The sequence below is a fragment of the Notamacropus eugenii genome, chromosome 3 (genome assembly GCF_028372415.1).
Source record: "Notamacropus eugenii isolate mMacEug1 chromosome 3, mMacEug1.pri_v2, whole genome shotgun sequence".
Classification (NCBI taxonomy): Eukaryota; Metazoa; Chordata; class Mammalia; order Diprotodontia; family Macropodidae; genus Notamacropus; species Notamacropus eugenii.
The window spans coordinates 201,394,900-201,404,592 of NC_092874.1; positions in this window are offsets into that span (position 1 = coordinate 201,394,900).

The window sequence follows — 9,693 nt, forward strand, 5'->3', positions numbered from 1 at the left end:
CCTTTATGAGACATAATTTGCCGCATTCAATTTCTCACTTTCTCCTCCCAATGTATTCCTCTCTCACCCCTTAATTTTATTTTTTTAGATATCATCCCTTCATATTCAACTCACCCTGTGTCCTCTGTCTGTATATATGTTCCTCCAACTGCCCAATTCTGAGAAAAGTCTCAAGAGTTACAAATATCATCTTTCCATGTAGGAATGAAAACAGTTCAACTTTAGTAACTCCCTTATGATTTCTTTTTCCTGTTTACCTTTTCATGCTTCTCTTGATTCTTATGTTTGAATGTTCAGCTCTGGTCTTTTCATCAAGAATGCTTGAAAGTCCTCTATTTCTTTGAATTACCATTTCCCCCCCTGAAGTGTTATACTCAGTTTTTCTGGGTAGTTGATTCTTGATTTTAATCTTAGTTCCTTTAACTTTTGAAATATCATATTCCAAGCCCTTTAATCCCTTAATATAGAAGCTGCTAGATCTTCTTTATCCTGATTGCATTCACACAATTGTTTCTTTCTGGCTGCTTGCAATATTTTCTCCTTGACCTAGGAACTCTGGAATTTGGCTACAATATTCCTAAGAGATTTTCTTTTCAGATCTCTTTCAGGAGGTGATCAGTGAATTCTTTCAATATTTATTTTTTCCCTCTGTTTCTAGAATATCAGGGCAGTTTTCTTTGATAATTTCATGAAAGATGATGTCTAGGCTCTTTTTTGATCATGGTTTTCAGGTAGTCCCATAATTTTTAAATTGTCTCTCCTGGTTCTATTTTCCAGGTCAGTTGTTTTTGCAATGAGATATTTCACATTGTCTTCTGTTTTTTCATTCTTTTGGCTTTGTTTTGTAATTTCTTGGTTTCTCATAAAGTCATTAGCTTCCATCTGCCCCGTTCTAATTCTTAAAGGACTATTTTCTTCAGTGAACTTTTGAACCTCCTTTTCCATTTGACTAATTCTGCATTTTAAAGCATTCTTCTCCTCATTGGCTTTTTGGACCTCTTTTGTCATTTAGTTTAGTCTATTTTTAAAAGTGTTATTTTCTTCAGCAATTTTTTGTGTCTCCTTCAGCAAACAGTTGACCAGCTTTTCATGATTTTCTTGCATTGCTCTCATTTCTCTTCCCAATTTTCCTCCACCTCTCTTACTTGATTTTCAAAATCCTTTTTGAGCTCTTTCGAGGCCTGAGACCACTGCATATTTTTTGGATGTTTTGGATGCAGAAGCCTTGACTTTTATATCTTTCTCTGATGTTATGCTTTGTTCTTCCTCATCCAAAAGGATGGAAGAAAATACCTGTTCACCAAGGAAGTAACCTTCTATGATCTTATTTTTTCCCTTTTTGGCAGGACATTTTCATAGCCATTTACTTGACTTTTGAGTCCTTTGTCAAGTGGAGGGTATACTTTTGGGACCTGTAAGTTCCCAGTTCCTCCAAGATGGCACAATCAAGCAAGAGGAGTTTACTCCTCACCTGGCCTGTGCTCTGTTCTGGGAGCAACAACAAGCTTTTCTGCCCAGGATCTGTGAGTAGAACTCCCTCTCCAGAGCCTCCTCCAGCTCTACCACATCAGCGCTCCTCCCCATCCCAAGGCTGCCACTCAGAAGTGAGACCCAGATCAGCCACTGGATTCCCACAGGGTCTTTAGGTCAGGGCTCCAAAAATGAATGTTTGCCACTGCCCTGGGGCCCAAGTGAGGGCAGGACCCTGCTCCCTTTTCACCCAGGTGGTAGAGCCTTCTCACTGCCCTTTGAAGCTGTCTTTGGCGTTTGTGAGTTGAAAAATCTGGCAACCAGAGCTGCTACCCATAATTCCACACCCTGGAGCCTACTCCAGTCCTGTTGGAGCCCCATGGCATGGACAAGGCTGGGCTGCACTCTACTCTGAGCCTGGTGTGATAGACCTTTCCTGCCAATCTTCCAAGCTGCCTTGGCCTGGAAATCTCTTTCACTCTGTTGTTTTGTGACTTATGCTGCTCTGCAATTCATTTAGTCATTTTTACAGGTATGCTATGGGCTATGGGGGGAGAGCTTCTACAGGTCTATCCTTCAACTCCATCATTTTGGCTCTTCCTCCCTCTTTTCTCGGTAATCTCTTAATGGCCAAATCCAGTGGCCTTTCTCAATTCTTAGGCATTTGTTCTTCCTAATAGCTACTTTCTATATATTTTCCCCTCCTTTGTGTCACCGCTCTCAACTGCTTTTCTCACTACCTGTTTGACTGCTTCTTCTCGGCTTGATTCCCTGGGTTGTCATTCATGCCTCAACCCATATGAGTGGATATATCCTGGGACTCTGTCTTGCGTCTTCTCTTATCTTCTCTACTGTCTGTCTAGTGGGCCATCTCCAGTCATCCTGATCTACATCTTGCCACTGGACCCAAATTGCTCTGGAGGAGAAAGTGAGGGCCTTGCACAGCCCTCCCTCCCTCAAATCCAATTCACTTGCAAGTCATGGCATCATTTTCCTGATGTCATGATCCTCTTCAAGAAGGAAAGACAAACAGCAATAACTGTCTGTCCTTCAATGATTGCACCAGCTTCCATGGATTCTTTGAATATCTCTCTGCAGGTGATTCTATATAGCCAACTCCCATCTTTCCTTGAACATGAAATACCCATTAAACATTTCAAACTAGACAGCAAACTCAACATCAGAACTCATCATATTTTTTGTTAAATCCTTTCCCCTTTCTAAGTTTCCAGTTTCTATAGAAGGTATCACCATCTTTCTAGTCACCTAAGTTCCCTGCACTCATCCTATAGATGGATCATCTATACTTTGAATGCACCCTTTCCTAACCTCTTCTTCCTAGAATCTCTAACTTTCTTCAAAGCTCAGCTCGAATGCCATATCCTGGTTGAGACATTTCCTTATTTCAGCAACTAGCCCCTCCCACTTAAGAAATTACTTTGTATATACTTTGATGTACTTTGCATATGCTTATCTGTAATCAAGTTGCTCCCCAATAATAGCAATAAGTAAAATTTATGTGGAACTTTAAGTTTGCAAAGTGTATCATGAATATTATCTCCTTTCATCCTTACAATAACTCTGGGAGGTAGGTGCTATTATATCTCCTTTTTACAGATGAGGAAATGAAGCAGGAAGAGATTCAGTGAGGCTGGATTTGAATTCAGGGCTTGATTCCAGGTCCAATACTCTATTTACTGCATTATCTAGCTATACCATATAATCTAAACTTGAGGGAAAGGACTTTTAAAAAAAATTTACATTCATGTTACACAGTATTATACCTTGAACATAATACTAAATAAATGCTTGTTGAAACAATGGACTAGAAAATTAGCCAGCAAAATAGTACATTGGAAGACCAATGAAGACAATTTGCATGACCTTCAACAGCTTTATAGCAATGTATTGGAAAGAGCAGTGGAAAGAGTCAGGAGAAACTGCAGTCTCTGAATTGAAATGGAACTCACCTAATTCAACTTATCTCTGAGCAAGATTCTGTCTAGAACATCACCAACAAAGAGTCACTTCCAACTCACCTTAAAGAACTCTAGTAATGGGGAATCTGTTTCTTCACTCATCTTGGACTGGTTCCTCATATGGAAAATGAGGGTAGTAATACTTTCAATAGCGTTGTTGTGAGGAAAGTGCTTTGTAAACCTTATACATGCAATATTAACATGAAATATTATTAATTACCTAATATACATCTTGTCATCCTAACCAATGTTAGAAAGTGGGGAAAAGTTGACAAAGAGGAAGAATTTAGAAGACAAAAGCCATGTACAAAATCAACTAATCATTCCCATCATCAGTTACTTCACTCAGCCAGTCAGTCAACAAGCACTTATTAAACACTTTCTTTGTGCTGTGCTTAGTGCTAAGTGCAAGGGATACAAAGAAAGGTAAAAGCACTGTCTCTGCTCTCAAAGAGCTCATATTCCAACAGAGGAGAAAACACATAAAAACTAGGTTCATACAAAATATACAAACTATAAAGGGAAGGTAATCTCAGAGGGAAAATACTAGTGTTAGTGGGATTGAGTAAAATCTGCTGCAAAAGATAGGATTTAAGTTGAGTCTTGAAGGAAACCAAGGAAAATAAGAAGCAAAGGTGAGGAGGAAAAGATTTGAGGCAAAAGGACAGGAGCTGGAGTGTTGTATGTAAAGAACTGCAAGAAGTTTAGAGTATCTGGATCATAGAGTTCATGGAGGGGAACTGAGAGAACTGAGAAGACTGGAAAGGTAGAAAGGGGCCAGGTTGTAAGGCATTTAAAATGCCAAAAAAAGGATTTCATATTTGTTATTTAAGATATTAAATATTTATGTTTAATATATAATTATATAAAAATGTATTTGCAATCTATTTAATGTTATATATTAATTATGTAATTACTATATTACATTTAATTGAGATTCACTTGAGCTGGAGGAGCCAAGATGGCAGAGTAGAAAGATATACAGATGCTTAGCTCTTACCCCACAGCCTATAAAACACCTGCAAAGAAGAACTCTCAACAAATTCTAGAGCAGTAAAAGCCACAGAACAATGGAGTGGAGGAGATTTCTGTTCCAGAGATACCTGAAAAACTGACGGGAAAGATGTGTAGCGCACCAGACCAGAGCTGAGCCCAGCCCTGCCTTGGCCATGCGGCACTGAAAGGAGCAGATCCGAGCAGGCTTCAGGGATGGAATCTCCAGTGGCAGCGCAGATCCCTCAACCCACAGGCGCCAAAGGTCAGTGAGAGGGTCTTTTCGGCTGGCCGAGAAGGGAGCAGGGTGTCCCCAAGACTCAGGCCCCCTCGGGAGGCAGCAGCAGAGGCAGCAGCAGACAAGGGCTCCCAAAGCAGGCAGTGGTCCATGCCCTTTATTGAAGGTCTCCTCATAAACTCCCTGAGGGAACTAAGCCCGGTGTGCAGCCCTGCCCCTACCTAAGCAGCTGATCTTAATCCCAAACTGAATAGCAACCCTGCCTAAAGTCCCTAAGGCTTGGGAGCAGCATTTGAATCTCAGCCCCCAAACGCTGGCTGGGTGGAACTGGAGGCAAGGTAGGTGTGGAGAGGAAATTCAGAAGTCAAGTAAGTGGCTGGGAAAATGCCCAGAAAAGGGAAAAAAAAATAAGATCATAGAAGGTTACTTTCTAGGGGAACAGGTGTCTCCCCCCATTCCTTTCGGATGAGGAAGAACAAGGCATACTGTCAGAGGAAGTCAAGGACCCTGCCTCCAGAGGGGACTTAAACTTGGCTCAGGTAATAGAAGACTTTAAAAAACAAGTTAGCAGCTTACTAAAGGAGAACCAAAAAAAATGCTGAGGAAAAAAACAGCTTTAAAAAGACGCTAACTCAATTGGAAAAAGAGGTCCAAAAAGTCAACGAAGAGAAGGAGGGTTTAAAAAACAGAATTAGCCAAATGGAGGAGAAAGTTCAAACTTTCACTGAACAAAATATTTTGTTGAAAGACAGAATTGAATCCAGGGAAATGAATGACCACGAGTTAAACAAAGAAGTGAGTAAGCAAAACCAAAAATTTGAAAAAATAAAAGATAAGGTGAAACAATTCATTGGAAAAACAACTGACTTGGAAAATAGATCCAGGAGAAATAATTTAAAAATTATTGGACTACTTGAAAGCCATGATCAAAAAAGAGCCTAGACATTATCTTCCATGAAATTATCAAAGAAAACTGCCCTAATGTTATAGAATCAGAGAGCAAAATGGATATTAAAAGAATTTGTTGTTCACCTCCTGAAAGAAACCTGAACAGACCTGGAAAATAGATTCAGGAGAGACAATGTAAAAATTTTGGGACTACCTGAAAACCATGATCAAAAGAAGAGCCTAGACATCATCTTCCATGAAATTATCAAGGAAAACTGCCCTGAGATTCTAGAACCAGAGGGCAAAATAAATATTCAAGGAATCCACAGAACACTGCCTGAAAGAGATCCAAAAAGAGAAACTCCTAGGAACATTGTGGCCAAATTCCAGAGATCCCTGGTCAAGGAGAAAATATTGCAAGCAGCTAGAAAGAAACAATTCAAGTATTGTGGAAATACAATCAGGATAACACAAGATCTAGCACCCTCTACATTAAGGGATCGAAGGGAATAGAATAGGATATTCCAGAAGTCAAAGGAACTAGGACTAAAACCAAGAATCACCTACCTAGCAAAACTGAGTATAATACTTCAGGGGAAAATTTGTTCTTTCAATGAAATCAAGGACTTTCAAGCATTCTTGATGAAAAGACCAGAGCTGAAAAGAAAATTTGACTCTCAAACACAAGAATGAAGAGAAGCATGAAAAGGTGAACAGCAAAGAGAAGTCATAAGGGACTTACTAAAGTTGAACTGTTTACATTCCTACATAGAAAGACAATATTTGTAACTCTTGAATCATTTCAGTATCTGGGTTCTGGGTGGGAGTACACACACACACATGCACACACGCACACATACATAGAGACAGAGTGCACAGAGTGAACTGAAGAGGAGGGGATCATATCTTTAAAAAAAAAATGAAATCAAGCAGTGAGAGAGAAATATTGGGAGGAGAAAGGGAGAAATTGAATGGGGCAAATTATCTCTCATAAAAGAGGCAAGCAAAAGATTCATTAGTGGAGAGATAAAGAGGGGAAGTGAGAGAAAAACATGAAGTCTACTCTCATCACATTCCACTAAAGGAAAGAATAAAATGCACACTCATTTTGGTAGGAAAACCTATCTCACAATACAGGAGAGTGGGGGACAAGGGCACAAGTAGGGTGGAGGGGAGGATAGAGGGGAGGGCATGGGGAGGAAAATGCAATCCGAGGTCAACACTCATGGGGAGGGAAAGGATCATAAAAGAATAGAAGTAATGGGGGACAGGATAGGATAGAGGGAAATATAGTTAGTCCTATACAACACAACTATTATGGAAATCATTTGCAAAACTACACAGATTTGGCCTATATTGAATTGCTTGCCTTCCAAAGGGAAGGGGTGGGGAGGGAGGGAGGTAAGGAAGTTGGAACTCAAAGTGTTAGGATCAACTGTAATGTTCTTACCACTAGGAAATAAGAAATACAGGTTAAGGGGTAAAGAAAGCTATCTGGCCCTACAACACAAAAGAGAAGACAGAGACAAGGGCAGAGAGGGAGGATAGAAGAGAGAGCAGATTGGTCACAGGGGCAATTAGAATGCTTGGGTTTGGGGGGGGGGAGGAGGGGATAAAAGGGGAGAAAATTTGTAACCCAAAATTTTGTGAAAATAAATGTCAAAAGTTAAATAAAAATAAATAAATAAATAAATAATAAAAATAGAAACCTGAACAGAGAAACTCCTAGGAATATTGTGGCCAAATTTCAGAGTTCCCAAATCAAGGAGAAAATACTGCAAGCAGCTAGAAAGAGACAATTTAAGTACTGTGGAAATACAATCAGGATAACACAGGATCTGGCAGCTTCAACATTAAGGGATCAAAGGGCTTGGAGTGGGATATTTCAGAGATTCACTTGAGCTTATTGAGTAGTGGGGTGACATGGTCAGACTCTGGCTATTGAGAGGAGGAAAAACTGGAGCAACAGGAGACTTGAGTCAGGGAGAGTAACAAGAAATTATTATAATAGACATGGGAGAGGCAATAAGGGTCTATACTAGAGTGATGATGGCTGCATTATTAGAGAGAAGGGGATGTATATGAGAGATGTTGTGACGATAGAAATAACAAGATTTAGCAATAGGTTAGATATGTAGGATGAATGAATTCCAAGAGTCAAAGATGACCCAAAGTTTTGAGATTGGGTAGCTGGAAAAATGATGACTCCCTTGACAATAACAGAGAAAGGGAAGGGGTTGGGGGTGGGAGAGGAGGGATAATTAATTCTAGAGACCAGAATTGTAAGGAGAATATATAGCTTAGAAAAAAAATTATAAACTTTATCCAGTTAGTTGACTCTCTGAAAATTGGAATAAATCAAACATAAATTAACATCCCCACAGCAAGAAATATTAAAACAAAGTAAAAAAACTAGAAAGATAGAAGAAAATGTGTGATATCTGGACCATTAAAAATTTTTTTAGAATCATTGGACTCCTTGAAAACCATGATTAAAAAGGAATGTCAATACTGTAATTAAAAAAAATCATAAATTAAAACTACTTAGGCCAAATAGAATCAGAGGGCAATCCACTGATTGCCTAAAGAGACCTTAGGAAGAAAAGTCCCAGAAATGTCATAGCAAAAATTCAGAGCTAAAAAAACATCATGCAAACATCCAAAAAGAAGGAATTAAAGTACCAACAAACTACAGTCAGAATCATATAAGAGTTGGTACCTTATTCTAAGTAAGAAAAGAGATCTTGGAGGTGGAGCCAAGATGGCAGAGTAAAAGTAGGTACTTGCCTGAGCTCTCCCCCAAATCTCTCCAAATACTGGTAAAAATTGACTCTAAACAAATTCAGGAACTGCAGAACCCACAGAATGATGGAGTGAAGTAAATTCCCAGCCCAAGACAGCTTGGAAGGTTGACAGGAAGCATCTATCATGTGGGTTGGGAGCAGAGTACAGTCCAGCATAGGCCATACCAGCACAGATGGGACTTGAGCAGACCTTGGGGGACTGAATCACTGGCAGATGTGGTAGTTTTCAGATTTCTTGACTTCAAAATATTGAGGACAACTTGGAAGGTCAGTGGAAGAAGCCTGCTGTACCTGGGTTAGAGAGGATCAAGTTCTAGCCCTGACCTTAGCACCAGGGTGGCAGACAGGCTGGCAGAACCCATGGTGATTGCAGCAGCAACAGTGGTGACTGTTTCTGGAGCTCTAGGCCCACAGATTTTGGGGGGATTGAGCGCGTGATTAGAGGGGGATAGCAGGGATCTCTTTGTCCATGCTGAGGTGGAATTCTCTTGCTTTACCCTGCTTAAATCTGGGTCACACTCCAGGTGGTGGCCCTAGGGCAAGGAAGAGTGCTGGCATGATGGAGCTTGTAGCAGTGGTGGAGAAGGAATCCTCCTCATAGTTTCAAGGCAGAAAAGAGTGCTTGAGGTCACTCACAGACCAGAGCACATATCAGGAGAGTAGTAAACACCTCTCTTTTGATCATACAACCTTGGAAGAGCTGAAAATTTGCAGGTCTCTAGAAGTATTTTGGAAAATATCTGTAGAAAACCTCTGAAACTTGAGACAGTACACTATACCCTTGCACCTCCCCTGCAACTGCAAACAGAGAACTATCTTGACAGAGAACTCAAAAGTCAAATTATGGGCTGTAGAAATGATCAAAAACAGGAAAAAAAGTCATTCTATAGAATCTTACTTTGATGACAAGGAAGATCAAAACATATAACCAGAAGAAGACAACAAAATCAAAGCTCCTACATCCAAAGCCTTCAAGAAAAGTATGAATTGGTCTCAGGCCATGAAAGAACTCAAAAAGGATTTTGAAAATCAAGTAAGAGAAGTAGAGGAAAAATTGGGAAGAGAAATGAAAGTGATGCAAGAAAATCAGGAAAAATGAATGAATTACTTGCTAAAGGAGATCCTCCAAAAGCTAAAGAAAATAACACCTTAAAAATAGACTAACCCAATTGGCAAAAGAGGTCCAAAAAAGTCAATGAGGAGAAGAATGCTTTAAAAAGCAGAATTAGTCAAATGGAAAAGGAGGTTCAAAAGCTCAATGAAGAAAATAGTTCTTTAAAAATTAGAATGGAGCAGATGGAAGCTAATGACTTTATGAGAA